The following is a 20,332-nucleotide window of genomic DNA, read 5'->3' as shown; positions in this document are numbered from 1 at the left end:
ATGAGGAAGTCATCATTTTGCCCCCAGAGCCTCTGTTTCCTTGTAAAGTAGCCCTTTGAATGATAAAATTCCTGCCAGCCTGCAGGGTGAACATGGAGATCAGATGGAGGAATTTATATGAAAATGTCTCTTAAATCAGGAAACAGCATCAAACGTGAGTTGTCTAAATGGAGAATTATGGGAAGTCGTTTGCTCTTTTCTAGCTTTATCACCGCTCGTGTCCCATTAGTTGTACAGTTTTAGCACAAAGAAATGTACATTGATATTGACACCTTTCCAATCATCACAATTGTTAGATCTTAGTGGCTGCAAGTTAGAAGCTGAGATCATGTCTCTCCTAGCTAAAAGCACTCCCACACCAGCATCTCCGCAAAAGAAAACAAAATGGACTTATTATACCATCAAAGTAGAGGTAGGGTTAATAAGGTTGCTAACCAACCTGCCTTGGAACTGAGGGGCAGCTTGTGTGACAGACGTCTCTCATTTGGTGTCTATTATGGAGCTTCCCAGGTCGGTACAACTTATTGGAATAGAGGAAAGTGACTTTATTTTATTTTTTACTCTAAAAGCAGATTTTGACTAGTTCTTTTTATCACATTGGAAATGTGTTTTTAGGTGTATTAATCAAGCTGCCAGAATGCTTAGAGAAATAATAAAATACTTTAAAATGCATTTCTCCGTTAGCAAGAGACAATAAGAATAGCTCCTCGCCAGGCTAACTATGGTGGCATTTCCCGTATCATTTGTTATTTGATTCAGAGATTTATTTCTCTCTCCACTTAAACTTCCGCCAAAAATCAGCACCATCGCTGTTGGTCTCCCCGTAAATCTTTGTAGTTTATTCTGAAGGTTATTGCACGAGGTTGGCTTGAGATAGGCAAATATCATGGGCCAACTTAAAACAGAGAATGGAAAATCCTATCATTCTTTCATTTTGTGTGAAGTCTTTTCCCAAAGTATCTTTCTTTCTCTTGATTCTTCTTTCATGTTAATGACAAACACCAAACATAAGCAAAGGGGTGAAAATAATAAATTGAAAGTCATTATCCAGCTTCAGTGGGAAGCTGGATACTTCTTTTGTCTGTTTTCTTTTTCTTGTCTATTTTAGGGAAAACCTCGGACATCGTGTCACTTTTTCCCTACATAAGTTGAGGATACATCTCTGAAAAAAAAAAAAATGGGTGTTTTCTTCCAGAATCATAATACCATCATACCAAATGCAAATAACAATAAGTCCATGGCGGGAAGCCTGGGTGACTCAGTTGGTTAATTGACTTCCGGCTCGGGTCATGATCTTGGGATTCATGAGTTCTAGCCCCGAATTGGGCTCTGCACTGACAGCACAGAGCCTGCTTGGGATTCTCTGTCTCCTCTCTTTCTGCTCCTCCCCAGCTCATACTCTCTCTCTCTTTCAAAAATAAATAAATTAAAAAAAAAAAAAAGCCCTTGGTATCAACGCTTCCATTTCCTGATGATCTCAAAAATGCCATCTTAAAGATACTGGTTTGAATCAGGGTGCTATTGAAGCACACACATTCCTGTTTGTTGTTACATCACAGACAACAATTCCCTACCAACTTCATTTTGTTTTCTTCATGTCATTGACTTATCAAGAAAATCTTCAGTTGTCTTGAAGAATGTCTCACGTTCTGGATTTGTCTGTTTGTGGGATTGTGTCTCTATTCATTCTATTTCATGTCAATTCAGCATGTTCCCTTTCACTCACTGGGAACAACTTCACCTTGGCTTTTTGTCCTTTTGACACAGGACCATCAGTCTTTTATAGTTTCCATGTTCCTAGTACAGTTCTATGTACAACCCCATCCGGTATTCCGGACCCGGAGTCACGCATTCTTCCAAGGAGCCCTACTTTCTTTGTGGAGAGTGGTATTTTGAAATCACAATCTAAATACTTGGGATGCCCATCATTTCTAGACCATCATTGTTTCCGGGCAGTTTATTCAATACATGTTAGAGGTAGAAAATACTTTTTTTTAATTAAAAAAATACCCTAAATTCATACATTATTTTATTTTTCACTGAAAAATAAAGTTTTGTTTGGTTCTTAACAAAACTTATTTCATTTTAATGTATATATGTATAATATATAGTATACATAAAATATTATATAAAATAATTTAAAAATAATACACTAATATTACAATTCATACTAAGAATGTTAAATGAAGTCTTTAAAACTTGCATTGTCTTGGGGTGCCTGGGCGGTTTAGTCGATTAAATGTCCAACTCTTGATTTTGGCTCAGGTCATGATTTCAGGATTGTGAGATCCAGCTCTGGCTTGGACTCTGTGTTGGGCATGGAGTCTGATTAAGATTCTCTCTCTCTCTCCCTCTCCCTCTCTGTCTTTCCCCCCACCCTGCTCGTGCTCATGCTCTCTCCCTCTCTCCAAAAACACAAAAATGTAAAATAAATACATTAAATTAATTAATTAATTAATTAAATTTTCATTGTCTTAACTCTGTATTACATTAAGGATGTGCAATCAAAGAATGAAAAGTAAAAGTAAAGTTGCTTAAGGTTTTTTTCTATGTGATTGTAGTCTAACTTTTTATATATAACTTGGCTCATTTGTTTCAGAACCTTTTTAATGTCAATGGATTTTTAACATTTCATTTTTGAATACATTGCATGTATATATCTCCATGTACCAATTATATTGTTTTTATATGTATAACGTGTTTGCAGAGAAATGTCACATGCATCTTCTTCCCCTGTGCCCCACGCCTTCCTCCTTCTACAATAACCATGTTTATTAGCTTTTGGTTTAACCTTTTGGTGTTTATTTTCACACGTGCAAGCCAGTCCTCATGTGTATCTGTATCCTTGCCCTATCTTGCATGAAGAGTGGCATATTATACCCATTATTCTACACTTTGAGAGTATATTGTGGAGATCATTCCCCATCAGTGTCGATAGGTATTCATCACTCCATGAACCTGCCGGTGGCACTCCTTTGTGTGGATGAGCCAGCACAAAGGATGAGACTGGGATCTTATCCAGTATCAAGCTTTACTAATCATTTCAGGGATTCAAATGACCAAAGGACACTGGTAATGTAAGGAGAAATCCAGGATAGCCCATGTGACTCGTCAGGTCCTTTTTCATACCGGCTCTATCCCCTTTGACCCAGAGTGATAGTTGAGGTTTCTAATGAGATTTGTAAGCCCCTCATGTAGGAGGAAGCATTTGATTTTGCAACATGTCTAGTTTTATGCCTAAGAAATGTGACCTTCTCCAGAGTCATAACTCATCCATCTATGGATTGAAGATTTGTTTATTGTAACATCTTGAACCAGGGCTTTCCTGCTTGACACATTCCATTGATGAGGACTCTCTTCCTAGCGAAAGAAAAACTAATTAATTAATCTGTTTGCCCGGTGATCTAGTTAATATGTTTACACAGAACCTAAACCAGGTCACTTACCTTCTTCCCTCAACCCCAGTATCTCCTTCGTATTCAGGGGAAAATGGATCACAAGCAACTTGCTTCAACTCTTTCTTTGCCAGTACTCTGTGGGTGGACCTTCAGGCTATTTCCAGTCTTTTGCTCTACCAAAAGAACTCTGTAATGAATAACCCTGTGCACACTTGTGCTTTTGCCAGATTATCTTAGGGATTAGATTCCCAAGGACAATCAAAGGGTAAATTTATATGGAATTTTGCTAATTTTGCCAAGTTTCACTCTCTCGACTTTTGACAGTTTGCACTCCCACTAGCAATGCAGGAGAGTAATTATTTCCCCAGTGCCTCATCAACAGAACATGCTGTCAAACTTGAGATTTTTGCCAGTCTGATAGGTGAGAAATGGCATCTCACTGCCCATTTAATTTGCATTTATCCTGCATCATTTTCCCATAAGAGTAAAGAACAGGTTAAGATCTTTGCTGTCAACTACATGAAGCAAGAGCACTTTGGGCAAGAGCTTCTTCTCAGATGATTAAGGATTCACTGATCAACAGGATTTGGCAGTTGAAACATTTTCTGTGTGTTTCTGTCATACACATTTGTATGACCTTAACCTTTCCCTCCTTACTTGAATAATGATCTAAAGAAACAGCTACTGTGTACCAAGCACTATGTTAAATAATTTTTAGTCCATATAGCAACCACACAGACCAGAGATTGGCAAATGGTTACTATAAAGGACACATAGTAAATATTGCAGATTTTACAGGCCATACAGTTTCTGTTACCTCTAAATTTTGCCTTCTAGCAGAAAGCAGCCGCAGACAGTGATTATGGCTATATTCCAATAATACTTTATTTACAAAAACAGGCAACTGGCCATTATTTATTGACACCCGTCCCCCCACCATAGACTGTGGTTGCCATCTCACAGGTAAAGAAACTCAAGAAATCCAGTAATTACCCATATAGTCATGGCCATTGACTTGCATTAGTACTCACCTATATTCATTTCCAGGTTTGCCTGGTTCCAAGGATGAAGATTTTTACACCAAAACACCCTAAATTCTTCATTATAGGTCTCTTTTGTGTTGTGTTGTTTTATTTTTCATGTCCTTATAGCTCTGGGGATATAATCTCCAGTCACCATCTTATTGGATATTCTTATCTGAATAAAACTAGGCAGTATAAAGTCCATGCTGCAATGCCTCCCTAAAATTGTTATACTTCCAAACAAATGTGCAGATAAAAATATTGTTAAGGAATATATCAAGCGCGATACTTTATTGTTTAACGTGTAATCTCAGCTGGGTGATCATCCTGATCTTTAGATGTCACCTTAAAATGTCATCTTGTGTTTTCCTATGTTATCCTATGTTTTCTCGTTTATGCACAGGGAGTATTCTCTGCATTGCAGGAAGCATTTAAAAAAATGTTAATGTTTTATTTATTCTTGAGAGAGAGTGTGTGAGCTGCGGAGGGGCAGAGAGAGAGGGAGACACAGAATCTGAAGCAGGCTCCAGGCTCTGAGCTGTGAGCACAGAGCCCGACACAGGGCTTGAACTCGTGAACTCTGAGATCATGACCTGAGCCGAAGTTGGACGCTTTACTGACTGAGCCACCCAGGCACCCCGCATCAAGCATTTTAAAATATAGAACAAATATTGATTTTGGAGGTTATTGTGCATTTACAGTTGCAAAGACTGTCGAGCAGTGCTGTTAAATGTGGCTGTGCTTTTTTCTTCTGGAGTTTAACCTCTTCTTTCTCTTAAAGGTAATTCCAATTATATCTTAAATGAAGCGATCTGGTTCTTTAGAGAAATTGTGTAGAGATATTGATCTTTTCATCGCTGTGTCCTTTGAAGTTTGTCCATCAATCTATTTGCTAGCAGATTATTTTAAAGTGGCCACATCTAAAGAAAAGAAGTGACTAAGTCAGCTAAAGCTTCAAAGTTTTCTCCAAGAATAAGAAAGCAAAGACGCCCTTTGTTGTACATTTTGTAACCGAAAGCAAGACCTAAGGGATCTGCCCTGCCTGCTCTCCTTGCAGGAACACTTGCCTGTGAGATGGTGTTTAGCCATTTCCTTTCTGGAATCTGTGTGATTATATACATTATCTCAGAGTAAATACACATCGTCACAGTTTATGCGGTTGAATTCGTGACAATGTGTATTTTCACCTTGCAGACAACCACATTGCCCCTCTGTGGAGGATATCAAGAGTTTATTTTAGGATTTCAGCATAGGAGTGTGTTGTAATGTACCAAAGGTATAAGTTCATATGTCTTGGATCTGACCTTCGTTACCGCCTTCTCAGCCCTGCTACAATATTGATATTTGCATAACAAAAGCAGACATAGGGTTTTTTGTTGTTATTATAAAAAAAAAAATCTGTGCCTAACAGTTTGACTTCAATCTGAAGCTCAGCTTCCTGTGCAGATCGTCTAAATTAATGATTGTAAATGTTTCCAAATCACAGTCCTTCATTAATCTCTGTTCAAGTGATGCATATGGGTGGGGCTTTGGAAATTCACTGATACTCCACATGTTCTAAGCAAATGTATCAGCTAGGGAATGGCCCACATTTTCAGGGGCTTACTCCAACAAATGTTTCTTTCTCACTCAGGCAAAGTCTAACGAGGAGGCCAGATTGATCTAGAGGGCAGCTTGCCTTGTACGTGGCCTGCCATTCTCCGGCTTCAATCTTGGGGCACTTATGCCTCAACAGGACGCTTCTGAGTTTGCTTAAGCCTGGAAGGAGAGCTTGCAGCAATGCATACTGGCCCTTAAATGTTTCCACCTGGAAGTGGCATTTGTCACTGTGACTCACAGTTTGGGGCCCAAAGAGAATCTACCTTGCTAATAATTTAGGGGAAAGAAGAGGTGTCACTGTGACAGAGGTAGAAGGCACTCGTAATATCTATCACAATAAGCTCTGAGCTAGGTCTGAAATGGCTTTCTCTATCCAAAGCTGCACTTTTCATCTGAGCAAAAAAAAAAAGAAACTTTTTTAGCAAGTAAATAGGTTCCTGCAGAGTAACTTGCCAAAAGAAATAAAAGTTCCTACTTTCTGGGAAGTCTTATTGCTGCCTATTTTAAAATAACAATCTTGTACTGATATTCCACCCTTTTTTTTTTTTTACTTAAAAAGCAGAGAGCCTATTCTTAATGAATCTGTATAATCAGCATGGTACCTCAAATTAGATTATTAGTAACAGTATTGCATGTGACTTTATTTGATGCTCTACTTGAATTGTGGAATGAAGTATCTTTCCCCTTCAAAGATTATTTTCAAATATAAATCACCCTAAAAGAGCCTGCTGTGATGAAACACAAATATTCCAAGGATTTTTTTTTTGCCAATGTAGACATAATTCAAAGAACATGGCTTTGTCTTCGGGGGGTTCACCAGCCTCCTACCAGCTGCCTGTCTGTTGTCAGGCTCCTCCCTCGCATCTAGCCCGTGAAGACCATCTACCCACCATTCTAATTTTAAATATTATTGTTTTTGCAAAACCTTTCCTGATGGCTTCCTCCCAGGGCCCCCACCTCTTCCATCATACCTCATGCATTCTTCTACTCTGCCCTATTAGTACCATACCTTATTGGATGAAATGTGGGCATAGTTGATCAATTACCTCATATGGTGTATACATGGACACTTTGTATTGAACCTTACTTCCTGTGTCTCTCTCCCTTTGGACCTTGAAGTCTGTGAGTGTGTGAAGGATGGAACTGCCTTGATACCCTGGTGCCCAGGACACTCTCGCAGTGTGCTAGCTCAGCAGACGCGTGTTGCATGTTGAGTACAGAACTGAGTCCTCTGTGGCGAGGAGCTCAGGGGTTGGGTGGAAAGGGACTGTACAAGAGTGCGCTTCTTAGGAGGCAGGAGAGCAGGGTCCCAGCGTCTCCTTTTTCCTGCACTGTGGTGGCCTGTAGGAGGAGCCTGCAGCCGGAGCCAGCTCATCCCTGAGAGCATCGGGAGGAGGATGTGGCTTTATTCTCTGTGTCAGTGTGAGCAATTACTTAATTCGCTGACCTTCGTATTAACACGGAGCATCCCGAGTCTCTCTTCTCGAACTACTGAGTCTCATGCGCCGGGTTTGGCACCCGCTGCCTCCCAGCATAGAATTCCCTCTGATAGGACTGAGAGTTCCACCAAGGCAGGAGCTGTGTCTGTCTTGTTAACCGAGACACCTGGCACCTAACTCACTTCGTGAAGTGGTTGGATAAAGGAAGATAGGAGTGAGGACCTGATTCTGGCAACAGAACCAGGGGAGGGCTTAGCAGACTCTTTGTACCGCGTTTCATTGGCTTTCCCCCATTCCTGCCTCTGGTGCCTTTCAGGACACTCACGGTTGTTTGTGCCCAGCCCCCACCTCCTCCCAGAACCTTCCCCTCGCCCCACTGAGCACCACCCTCAGGGTCCTCTCCTGTCCTCTCAACCCCTCCTGCTCTTCTGTAGAACAAAGCCACCAGGTATGTTCATAATCTTATATGTACTAATCAGTGCATATCAGGTCAGACTAGACCTATCCTTCTGAGGGCAGGACCTCTGTCTCACCATCTTATGGCCTCTAGTGCTGGCCCACACACTGGCAAATACAGGCATTTAATAAGTGTTCGATAAATGGCCTTGCAAATAAATATTAGTATGGCATTTCTCTGTTGGCCCAGCCCCATGGAATCTGCTTGTCCTGATAAATTTTAGTTTCTTTTGGCTTCGGAGAATTAACTGATTCCTTGAGAAATTTAAGGCAAATTTTCAAATTCCTTTCAATCCACCCGCTTTATGTGTAACTCACTAGCTGTGCTATTGAAATTAATGCTGTTTCTGCAGATAATGCTCTATAAAATGTGGAAAATAATGGAAAGGTGCACTCCAATGATGGATCTATGATGTGCTTTTCCATATGAAAACTTGCATCCAAGAAATGTGATGGTTAAGGGAAATCAATTTTGACAGAAACAAAGATATCAATGTCTAGAGTCACTATTTATGTTTCTTAATTGTTTAAGGTCATAAGTCTGTGGGATAAAATGGATGATTTTGAATACCCATTCACTTAGATCAAGACAAGTATTTCCTTATATTGCCTTTCAGAGAAGCCTACAGAAAGGAAAACACATTAAATTCAAATCACAGCATTGTTGTAGTCTTGTGGTCTATGGAGTAAATCAAGGGAAATCATAGCTGGGCTTTAGCAATGTGTTTTCACACTCACAGCATTTAAGCCAATGGTATTTTTGCATATAGATGTAGGTGCACAATAGATGTTTCTCAATTAAATGATTTGCCCTGTTTTGGTTTTCTGAAAGATGAGCTACTAAGTTCTTGAATTCCTTTAGACCCCATGTAAATATTCCTGGAAGCTTTAGCAAGCTGTTTTGAAATTACTATCTAAAATATTTGTCAAAGTAATTTCTTAATGTTTTTTATTTATTTTGAGAGAGAGAAAAAAACCAAGAGTTGGGGAGAGGCAGAAAGAGGGAGAGAGAGAATCCCAAGTGAGCTCTGCGCTGTCTGCACAGAGCCCTACACGGGGCTCAGTCTCACGAACCATGAGATCATGACCTGAGCCAAAATCAAGAAGCTGGACGCTTAACCAACTGAGCCACATAGGCACCCTGCCAAAGTCATTTATACGCAGGAAATGACTAGATGAAAAAGATGTGTCTGTATTTTGGTATTTAAAATTAAGCCCAACATATGCATTTATTCATTTATTTGACAATTTGAACATTTTCAAACCTCTGCTTTATGCCCACCTCTGGGATAGATTTGGGTTTTCAGAGGAACGTGACAGGGTAAGGGAGTTAGATTTTTCAAAGACCTATCGAACGGTGGCCTGTCTGAGAAGCACTTTGCGCATCTGATTTATTGAATTCTTACAACATTCAGGAGTTGGATTCTACTGACTTATGCTAGGCTAGCTAACAACCTCATATCCCAGTGACTTACAAGACCAGGGGTTTATTTCTTGCTCATATTAGGTGTTGGTTTCAGAGGCTGTGGACCAACTGTGGCTCTTCTCCAAAAACCTTTTTCATTCTGGGATCCAGGCTGAAACCAAGCCTTCATTTGGCACATGCCCTTCTTGTGGCTGAGGAAAATAGCTATGGCCAAGGCAAGCGGTGGCTCTTCCAGTGTTTGCCCAAATGGGAGATGAGCCACTTCCGCTTACTTTTAGTTGCTCAGGCAGGTCCCGTGGCCAAGTGACAGTCTGTAGGCAAAGCAGCACACTCCTCCTGCAGAGGTGCACTATAAGTCACACAGGAATGGTCAGGAGTGTATACTACTGTTTCAGGAAAGGAGAGTGTCCCGTTGGAAGAAGTTATATAATCTACCAGAGTATGCCACCCGCATTTAGTAAATGAGCAAAGCAACATCAGAGTGGTTAAGTAATTTGCTCAAGACCACACAGCTAGTGAGTGTCAAAGACAAGATATGAACTCACTTTTATGTGACTCTACCTTCGGGACTTTCACATTCTACTGTGCCAGCATTTATGATGCTTCATGCTGACAAGCATTGGTTGAACACACATTATTCTTGCTATGCTGAGGGCTGGGGGGGGGGGGAGGGGAGGGGATGGAAGAACACGGTCTTGGTCTTCTAGAAGACACCAATATGTAAATATAAACTATAACGCAGCGATTATGTGCTACTGTTTAGCGTAGCCATTTGAAAATGTGTTTGAGGGGCTACTATGTACCAGGTATGACAATAATGATGCAAATAATTACAGAATGGAGTAGAGACAAATGGGGCAATGTGTCTGCTTGCGGGGGCATGAGCAGAGGCCTGGCTGCCTAGTTGAGAGGCAGGGAAGAGTGATTTCTGAAACGTCACTGCAGCAACTTCCCCAGCGGGGTTTACAAGGGTGACTTTTTTGGAGACCAACCATCAGATGTTAGAGACAGAGCACAAGGGGCACAAATGAAGACAGAAATGAAACTGAGAATGGGTGGGAAACCCATCAGGATAATCTTTGACAGTATTGGGAGCAACTGAAGAGTGTGAAACCCAGGGAAGGTACTGTTAGATGTACTTCTAGAAGGATCCTGTGGGCAGTGACATGGACCAGAGGATAGCTTAGGCGAGCAAGACGAACTGGAAAACACTGCAGTAGTTCAGGGGAGCGATTACTCCTGCCTGAACTGAGGCAGGGGCAACTGAATATGATAGAGAGGATGTGTGCCAAATGTGTTTTAGGCTTTAAAATGGGAAGTTACAACTCAGCGGGTGATTGGATGTGGTGTGTGAGAGAAGAATTCTGAAACGGGCCACGTCCAGTTGGCTGATTCCACTCTGTGGCTGCTGTCTCTCCATCTAGTGCCTGCAACACTCTGCTTCTCTGCCCTGGGGCTTTCTCTAGCCTTTAGGAAATTTGCTCCATCCACAGGCAGGGCAGCCCGGAAGGGCCTGCAGTGAAAGGCCCGGAAGCATCGGTGAGCAGAAGAAATAAGTGGATATAGGGATATAGGTGCTGCAGCTGCCGTGGAGAATCCAGAGGGCATCGCTTGGAGTGTGCAAAAGCTTCCTAGGAGCCGCTTACAGCAGTGACCTGTCAACGGCACACCCTTGTGGGCTTCTCTTTCTCCATCCATCGCTGTCACATTCTTGCAATTTCCAGAAGACTTCCCAAATAAACCACCTGCACCCAGGGCTTCCACTCCAGGCGGGCTTTTGGAAGACCTGAAATAAGATACCAGTGCTAAACTGTCTTAATTGACACTAAACTAAAAAAAAAAACTTAGATTCCAATTTTATCTTTGGTATTGATTTATTTTGTGAGTACAAAATAGCGCTATTATTATTTGTAATAGTATGTAAAAATTTTTTTAATGTTTATTTATTTTACGAGAGAGAGACAGGGCAACTGGGGGCGGGACAGAGAGAAGGAGACACAGAATCCGAAGCAGGCTCCAGGCTCTGAGCTGTCAGCACAGAGCCCAGTGCAGGCTTTGAATACACGAACCGTGAGATCATGACCTGAGCCTTAGTCGGACGCTCAACCGACTGGACCACCCAGGCACCCCTGTCATATTATTATTTTAATGAAAAAATTATGAACCTTTAGCAATCTTTGGTTTAAATTTTTGGGGGACATAGGTGGTGACATGTCATAGATTGCTAGAAAATCTGCTGAAAGTAACAGGCTTACTTTCCAGAAAAATTCACATACTCACATAAACAGAACATTCTACGTGCTGAAGATTCAGGGGATTCAAAGAGCCTTAGAAGCACAACGCAGTAAATGAACCTCAGCTAAAAAGCCCTGTTTTAGATGAAGACATCATTGTATTTCTTTCTCAGTGTATAGAATCTGCAAATGTTTATTCTCCTCCCTCAATTACCCGGAGGTACAGGCCAATAGGAGTTAAATTGGGGTCCTAGAATCATGCCGTTTGAGACTCCAGAGACCCCAGAGGACCCTTCTCCCTTCTTTTGCACATGGTTACATTTAGGCGTAGAGAAATTAAGCAGGAGAGCTAGAAATCGGCTTTTAAACTCAAGATTGGTCAAAGCCCAGATCTGTGTCCAGATCCAGATCATTTCATAAAACTCCGTGAAATGGAATTTTATTACTAATGAAATTATTTTGCCACCATTTAGTAAGGCTAATTATGTCATTATTCAGCCAAGTAATAATATTCAGCCAAGCGCTCTAGACATCACTGTGTGTGCATCACCCGCACACAGTCTCCTGCAGTGGCTGATAGCACCAAGCCAGTTTATGCGTATAGAAACCAAGACGCAGAGCCCCTCCCCTCAGTGGCCACGTGGCTCGGAAGCAGTAGACAATGGATTTAGTCTCTGAACACCACCACTCAGCCTACTTTCTTGCTTTAGGTCTCAATGACAGTTGCCAAAAATAACTCTGTTGACCTTTACTCTTCATGTGCCCTGCTGGATGGGTGTGTGTGTGTGTGTGTGTGTGTGTGTGTGTGTGGTGTGTGTGCGTGCGTACGCGTGTGTGCATGTGTGCATGTGTGCAAGCATGTATTAAGAAAAGCAAGTGACTTACCTTTCCTGCTTCAGACCCACCTACCGCTGATACACAGTCCAGAATTCTTATCACACCATTAGAAAGGCTAAACCAAGAGCCCCAAGGGTCAAAGAAGGGCCTTCAAGATGAAACATTCATGGCAATCTATTGATACACTCCGCCTATAGAATAAAACAAACAGCTAGGCTCCTTTTGCCTGGAAACAATATGGCAAGTGTGGAAAAAACACCAGATAATCAGGTTGATTCTCCCTGCGTCTCACCATCAATCTCCGACATTGGCTGAGGTTTCGTTAAAGTCACAGGATATCAGTTCTCTCAGATGAGGTAGTATGCATATATCAAATAGTCTCTGTCAGTAACAGTTTTGTTTAATAAATATTTTCTAACTCTCCCTTTATCCTTTCCTTTCAAAAATTTATCTTTAAAGAATCAAACACAGGACTAAGTAAGGATGTTGTTTTGGGGAGCCTGGGTGTCTCAGTCAGTTAAGTGTCCAACTTTTGATCTCGGCTCACGTCATGATCCCAAGGTCGCGGGATCGAGCCTCACGTTGGAGTCTGTGCTGACAGAGCGGAGCCTGCTTGGGATTCTCTGTCTCCCTCTCTCTCTGCCCCTCCCCCACTCACTCACATGCTCTCTCTCTCTCTCTCTCTCTCTCTCTCTCAAAATAAATAAACAAAACAAGGAATATTATTTTCTATAACCATGTAACCAGGGAACTCAGATTTATTGCCAGTGGCTGACTGAAACACTCAACTTAAAAGTTTTTAGGCAAAAATGAGTGCCATTGGCAGGCAGAGATATCTGCCCTGGGTGTGGAGGGGGACTAGAAGCACACCTGCCTCTGTTTCCCATTCCCAAGGGGACTGTGGACTGTGCCAGGGTGACCATCCTCACACCCCCAGCCTGGCTTAGCAGGATGTTACTCTTTGGGATCAGAATGTGTACATCAGAGATTTGCAAGGCTGTGGTGAGTAGCAGTCCCCCTAGGCACCTTGAGAGAAGACCACTATGTTCTAAGACCGACTGCATAATTTTATGTTGGTCTAAAGTCCTGTAAGATGAGGGAATTCAGTCTTAGCTTTTCTTTAAACTCCCTGTCATGAGATAGCCACATTTCAGCATAAGATAGTAGATAGAGGTCCCATTCATTCTTGTTATAAGCACTTACTCAGTGTTGCCTTAGTCCATTCAAGCTACTGTCACAGAATACTGCAGACTGGGTGGCTTAAGCAACAAACTTTTATTTCTCATGGTTCTGGGGGCTGGGAAGACCAAATCATGACGCCGGCAGATTCAGTATCTGCCAGAAGAATTGCTTCCTGGTTCAGAGACAGCATTTTTTTCACTGTGTCCTCACATGGCACAAAGAGAGCAGGAGAGCTCGCTGGGGACTCTTTTATTAGGGTATTAATCCCATTCATGGGGGATCTGCACTCATGACCTCATCACCTCGCAAAGGCACCCCTTTTAATACCATCACATTGCTGGTTAGGATCTCATGAATTTTGAGAGGACACAGACATTCAGTGCATAACAAGTGCCTGTAATTCCCACACAATTGGAAGAAAAGCCAGAAGATCTTAACATCTGAGGCTTTACGTCTCTATATAACATATAGTTACATATATATAACATATAGTTACATATAGTTATATATAACATACAACATATAGAAATGCATTAACATTTCTTTTGCAATTGATCAGATTTGCTGTTTTCTTTGATCTGCCAAAATATCTTGTGTATACTTGAAACAAATTAAAAGCCACAGACTAATATATGTACATAGGTGTGTGTGTATGTGTGTGTATCACAAAAATAGGTGATTTGCATTTCTTATGTTGTTGAAAGCTTTACCATAGGAATTTGGCTCACAACTTAGAAAATGACTTTAAATTCAAGTATAGTGACCTCAGTCGGTAAGTATTTGGTGAACAGATCAATTTTTCTTCTAGAAAAAAAAAGATGTAATCCTTCATTGAAATTTATCTCTCTCTTAAAATATGGCTGGAAAAAAAGATTTTCTGATTTGTAATCCCCATCTTCACTAAATCAGGTCATTGTGACTAATATAAACAGTCTGAGTTAATGAGTGATAAAGATCAGGTCCTATGGAAAATGATGCAGTCTTGAACTAAAAACCTAAATTCTCAGGTGGTTACCTTGGCGCCTTATTCCATACAAAATTAGAGGTACCAGAAGGAATGTTTTAGATTTCATTAGTAACATGAACAAATGAACTGTGTAATATATCACTTAAAGGTTTCAAGTCTTGGTGTAGACAGCATGATGAATAATAGACAGGAAATTGGTGCTGTTTGATATGGACGTAGAATTTGGATGTTGAGTCTATAAAAATGGAATGTTTTGGAGACTTATGCTAATAGTCCGATACAGGCATGGGGTTCAGATTTCTTATTTGCTCTACGTCTTACTTGCAATTCTGAAATTAGCTCTTTCATAGCTCAAACTACTCTGAAATGTCTTTTCCAGTTAAACACCTTAGCTAGAGGCCAAGCCATTATTGGTTGTGGAAAGTTGCAGTTTGTGTTAAGTGTATGTCATAGGAACTGTTTGAGTGTTCCATCGGACCCTTAGAAATGCATCATCCTGGATGACCTAAGTGGAAACAGTTCCTTCTGACTCTTCTTTTTCCTGATCTATCTTTACACATGCCCGTAGGCACATAAATGCGTCTGCACACAAGATATGTGAAGTGGCACACAATTACAGTTTTGCACCATTTTCTATAGCTTGGTCATTTCATTTCCATAGTGACCTGTGAGTGAAGAGTGAAGTAACTTCTTTTCACACGAGCAAGTGGCAGTTAGGTCTCTCTGATCGTCAAGCCTGCATACTTCTTTGCTAGCCTCTCAGATGTGGATCCGGGTGGAACCCGTCAGGGGGAATCCCGCCACCAGAGTGGTGATGGTGTAAATGTCACTGGTTGTGTTCTTTATGCTTTCCTGGTCTCAAGTGATTGCATCCCGCTTCTCGCCTCACTCCTGCACTGCACGGATTTACACACGTTCGAGGAACACTTCCCAACATCTGAAAAGGCTCTGAGGTTCATTCCCTCCTTGCCATACACTTCCTATTGTCATTACTTCGGTTTAGGCCCACCTTACTCCTCCTTGGGAATGTGAAATGACCTTCTCTGTCTTACCTTCCTGCCGTGTTCCAATTTTTCCATATCCCCTTGCTTCAAGACAGGAAAACTAAGTTGTTTTTACTAAAACAGATATAATGAAATTATTCATTTGCCCACTGAATTAATGTCTCTCCTCAACCTTAATTTTGTACATTTTCCCAAATTGGGGACCCACCCACATTTCCAAATTGTCTCCCACTGCTTCCTTCTACACACATAACTCAGGTTTTCTGAAGACTGGAGTCAGAATCCGCCCCATATTTTCTAGACTCTGTTTCTATCTGGAACACCCCTTTGCTTCGTGCTTTGTTATCAAAATCTTGCCATCTTGGAGACATTTCCCTTATGTCACCTCACCTCTTTCTGGACAGCACCGCCCCCCCCCCCCCCCCCCCCCCCCCCACGCCACCCGTCCTGAGTTTCCACGTGATATAGTTTCTCTTCATAAAACTTTTACTTCAGATAGCATCCTTGCCAAACAGACAACCATATTCATGGCTGAGTGCTCAGCCGGATACCAAATGCAAAGCAGATACAAAATAACATTTGTTGCACTGAATCTCAGAGACAATTGGTAAGCTAGAAACTTTATCTAAATCAATGTTTCCTCTGCATAATTAACAAGAATTTGCAGTGTTTGCATCTGCCCATGTGAATATCATTTTACAGCAGGGAAAGCTTTAAAGACAGAGTATTAGGGGCACCTGGTGGCTCATTCGGTTAGATTTCCCTTCATGATCTCGAGTTCAAGCCCCACGTCAGGCTCTGTGCTGACAGCTCAGAGCCTGGAGCCTACTTCAGATTCTGTGTCTCCCTCTCTCTGCCCCTCCTCTGCTCACGCTCTTTCTTTCAAAAATAAACAAACATTGGGGCGCCTGGGTGGCTCAGTGGGTTGAGCGGACCGACTTCAGCTCAGGTCATGATCTCGCAGTCCGTGGGTTCGAGCCCCGCGTCGGGCTCTGTGCTGACAGCTCAGAGCCTGGAGCCTGTTTCAGATTCTGTGTCTCCCTCTCTCTGACCCTCCCCCGTTCATGCTCTGTCTCTCTCTGTCTCAAAAAGAAATAAACGTTAAAAATTTTTTTTAAAAAAATAAACAAACATTTAAAAATATAAATAAATAAATAAATAAATAAATAAATAAATAAAATACAGACTATTATATGAAGATGTGTCATCTGCTCTTCCAGTGGAGAAGGAAAAGTACTTTAGAAATCCTTAAGTCATTGTATTACCAAAAGAGTTAGTTGCAGTTCTTATTTCAGAAGGATCATATAAAATAATTACAATTTGTTGAAGAGTGTTGATTTTATTTATTTATAAGAATACTAAATCTTTGTTTAGGAGAAAGTCTCTCAATAACCTAGCTGTAATCCCATAAATCGGGGATTTGGTAATAGGTCTCGGACTGTTTGAACATAATTTCCCAGAATTTCGAGCAAAGAGATGCACAAAAGAAACCATTTCCTCTGCATCCAGCAGTGTTAATTTTATCCTTGCCATAAATTTTTCTATTAGGGAAACCCCCTGGGAGAAGCAGCCGATGAACAGCTTCTGTGGAAGTACAGTAGCAAAATGCTCAAGGACCTTTGGGACCATCTTTCTTGTTGATGTTGAGACGTCACAGAGCAATGGCTACCATTTAGTACATTTTCTGTGTCATTCAGTTAACAGATTTACAAATGCAGCTTGTTTAAAAAATGCCAGTTGTACTGAGTGCTTGCTTAGTTTGGTTGCAGCGTTTCTTCCTTTCCTTTGTCTCAGATGTTGGTTTTCGTCTTGAGTCCTCATAGGTCATTCTAGATTGCCTTTGTCATTTCATACTGGATTAGTCCAGCTTGCTCTCACGCTCTCTCTGTCAGTCTCAATCTCTCTCTCCCTCTTCTCTCTCTTATTGGGTTTACTGAGGTATAATTTACATTCAGTGAGATTCACCCCCCCCTTTCAGGGTATAGTTCTGTGACTTTCACAAACAGATACATCATGTACCCACCACCACATTCAAGATACAAAACATCTCCGTCATCTCAGGAAAGTCTCCTTCTGCCCCCTTTGTAGTCAGCCCCTCTCCCTGCTCAACTGCTGATCTGATTTTTCTTTCTGTGGTTTTATCTCTTCCACATTGGCCTATGAATGGACTCATGGAGCACGTGGCCTCCTGTGTCTGCTTCTTTCACTTAGCATAATGCTTTTTTGGTTCATCCACAGAGTTGTAAGTATCTGTACTTCATTCTCTTTTATTGCTAATTGCATTCCATTGTATAGATCGTTGCATAGATCAGAAGTATCTATTGACCAGTTGGTGGGCGTTTGGGTTGTTTTTAGTTTGGGGTGATTATGAATGAAGCTGTTAAAAACATTTGCATCTAGGTCTTTGTGTGACTATATATTTTTGCTTCTCTTATTCCGGGAGTCTCTAATTTGTCTATTTTGCCTTCAGTATGCCTGCCAGTTAATGAATTCTGCATTACTCAAAATGCTTACTGAACAAACTTTTGAAAACTAAATCACATTTTAACTGCATGGGGAAGTATATTTAGAGATACTCTTCGGCAATTCTATTTGCGGTAGACCAGCACACTCTAATCTTTGCTTTATAGATTTATATTTTCATGTTTTTGAATCTATATGGGTACACTTTTTTGACAGTTAAAACTTCAGAGTTTCTTTCTTTTTTTTTTTTAAACTCACGTGATTACCTGGAACAATTTTGATTTGTTTTACAGCTTAGTACTCCTAGTTTGCTTTAATTTGGTAGAGTACAGATCCGCAGCCCTTACCTGCAACCTCAAATTCAAAAATGCCTGGGAACTTAACGTTTGAGTCTAATTTGTTGATGGAAAAGCCTAACCTGACCTGAACGCACCTGGTAGACAAGGGGAGACCACTGCAGTTAGTGTGGCTTGTCCCAGGCGTGTGTGTTTGGATCGGGCCACAGCCCCAGTGCCGGCTGCCAGCACTAAATCATACAGTAAGAGGGGCCTCTCTTAAGTCTGGAACAGTATGAATTTCGAAATACATTTGCCTCCAAGAGATTTGGAGAGAGGATTTGTGTTATTTTCATCTGTTCTCTACCTGGGTATCATCTTTATCTGTGCTGTGCCCTATACAACCGCCCCACCTGTTTGACGGAATGTGCTAGAGAATCCTTCTTCTCCTGTGACCACGCTAGTACCCTTATGCCAATGGTCCAATACAAACGCAAATATATGAAATTTCAAAAAACAATGGCCGCTCTTACCCCATGCGGTACGCTCCTATATTTCTGTTCCGTTTCGTTCTCCTGCTTCACGAAAAAGAAAATGCTGATTGATGACCACTCAGTGTATTTGCTAATAAATGAATTAGTCACGACCTACAGTTGGAAACGAAACAAAGCAAAACACAACACTGAGCTGGAGGGTGAGGCCCAGCATGATATACAGAAAGCTGGCAGCAAATTAGTGGAAGTTAATCCCTCTTTTAGCTGCTTACTGGGAGACATTACAACAGTGACAAATGCTTGTACTCATGGCATTTGAAGAGTGTCACACTGACGAATGAGAGTCTCCCTGCCTCAGAAATGTGGATGAGATGTGCCATCCTCACACCTGAGATCAAGCAAATGGAGACCCCAAGGCTGTGGATCCTCCAATAACGTAGAGTGAATCCCTGACCCTCCAGAGTAGATTTTGCCTGGTCCCCATTTTGCAGTAACTCAAGAGAGCTTTGCAAGCCCACAAGAGAATTATAGCAGGAATGTGCCACTCAGGGCTTTTGTGGGGCACCAGAGCTGCTCTGTGATACGACAGAGAATTTGTTCCAGGAACGAGACTGTATAAGTTGTGGGCGGAGCCAGGGAAGCGAAGTTCTGACGGGAAAGATGGAGGTGAGCCAGTGCGTCTGAGGAGTGGGCACATCCAGGACTGGAAGTGGGACCTGGTGGGAAGCTTCTGGAAAGGCCTATGGGAAGCTCTGTCTGTGCAGCCACAGTCTGTGCTGGGCCTGGTCTGCTTGACCTGAGGGGCCAGTTTCCAGGAGGAAGGGCTGGGTGTGGAGTGCAGGAGAGCCAGGGCGAAGGACTCCTGCATGACACCTCTCCGCTCGTCTGTCACCTCATCCAACTGTGAGAAGCCCTGGGACACAGCGGCCCTGCTTCTCTTGCACCCTCCAGCTCACACACAGGTATCTCCTGGGACATTTCTGATTCAAAACTCTGAAGGGTCAGGATTCCAGAAACAGCCCCACCTTAACCAAGTTGAGGCAGCACAACCCAGCAGCTAGGAGGTTACCCTAAACGGCAGATTGTTATTCTAAATACCTTTAACTGTGGTCTTCGGAAACCATACTGTTAATGTTCAGCATTAATGTCTCCAGTCTGCAGAGACATTACAGTCATATTTGATTGCTCGGAGGGGTCAAGCATTTGGTCCAAAGCCTGAAAACAATTCATTATCAAAACACAAAGATTTCTCAGTCTGACCTAACCAAACTACTCTATTAATAGGCTGTGGCTTAGAATAATTTGCTGCTGTTTTCCTCAAACATTGCTCAGTGGTACTTTATTCAGTAGGCAAGGCTCAGATTAGGGGGTGGGGGAAACTGAAAGAACATGGGAGCTAGATTGGAACCCAGGGCATTGCCCAACGGAAGTACCTATGTGCATAGGTGCTGCCCCAGATGCGTTTCACTTCTCTCCTCCCTGTTGTCTTTTCTTAAATCTGCCCCATATCAGGAATCAGCAGGGTCCTTTCCCGTC

The 20,332-nt window shown here is 41.8% G+C and overlaps 1 protein-coding gene across 10 annotated transcripts in view; it reads left to right on the top strand.

Annotated features, from left to right (window-relative positions):
- The window catches only part of PIEZO2 (piezo type mechanosensitive ion channel component 2), a 468,071-nt gene that overhangs the window by 221,153 nt on the left and 226,586 nt on the right, over positions 1 to 20,332 (top strand). The window lies entirely within an intron of this gene.

Source organism: Panthera pardus, unplaced genomic scaffold (assembly GCF_024362965.1).
Source record: "Panthera pardus isolate Hobbes unplaced genomic scaffold, ASM2436296v1 HiC_scaffold_15, whole genome shotgun sequence".
NCBI lineage: Eukaryota > Metazoa > Chordata > Mammalia > Carnivora > Felidae > Panthera > Panthera pardus.
The sequence above is the reverse complement of the archived record's forward strand: the minus strand, read 5'-3'. Positions and strand labels throughout refer to the sequence as shown.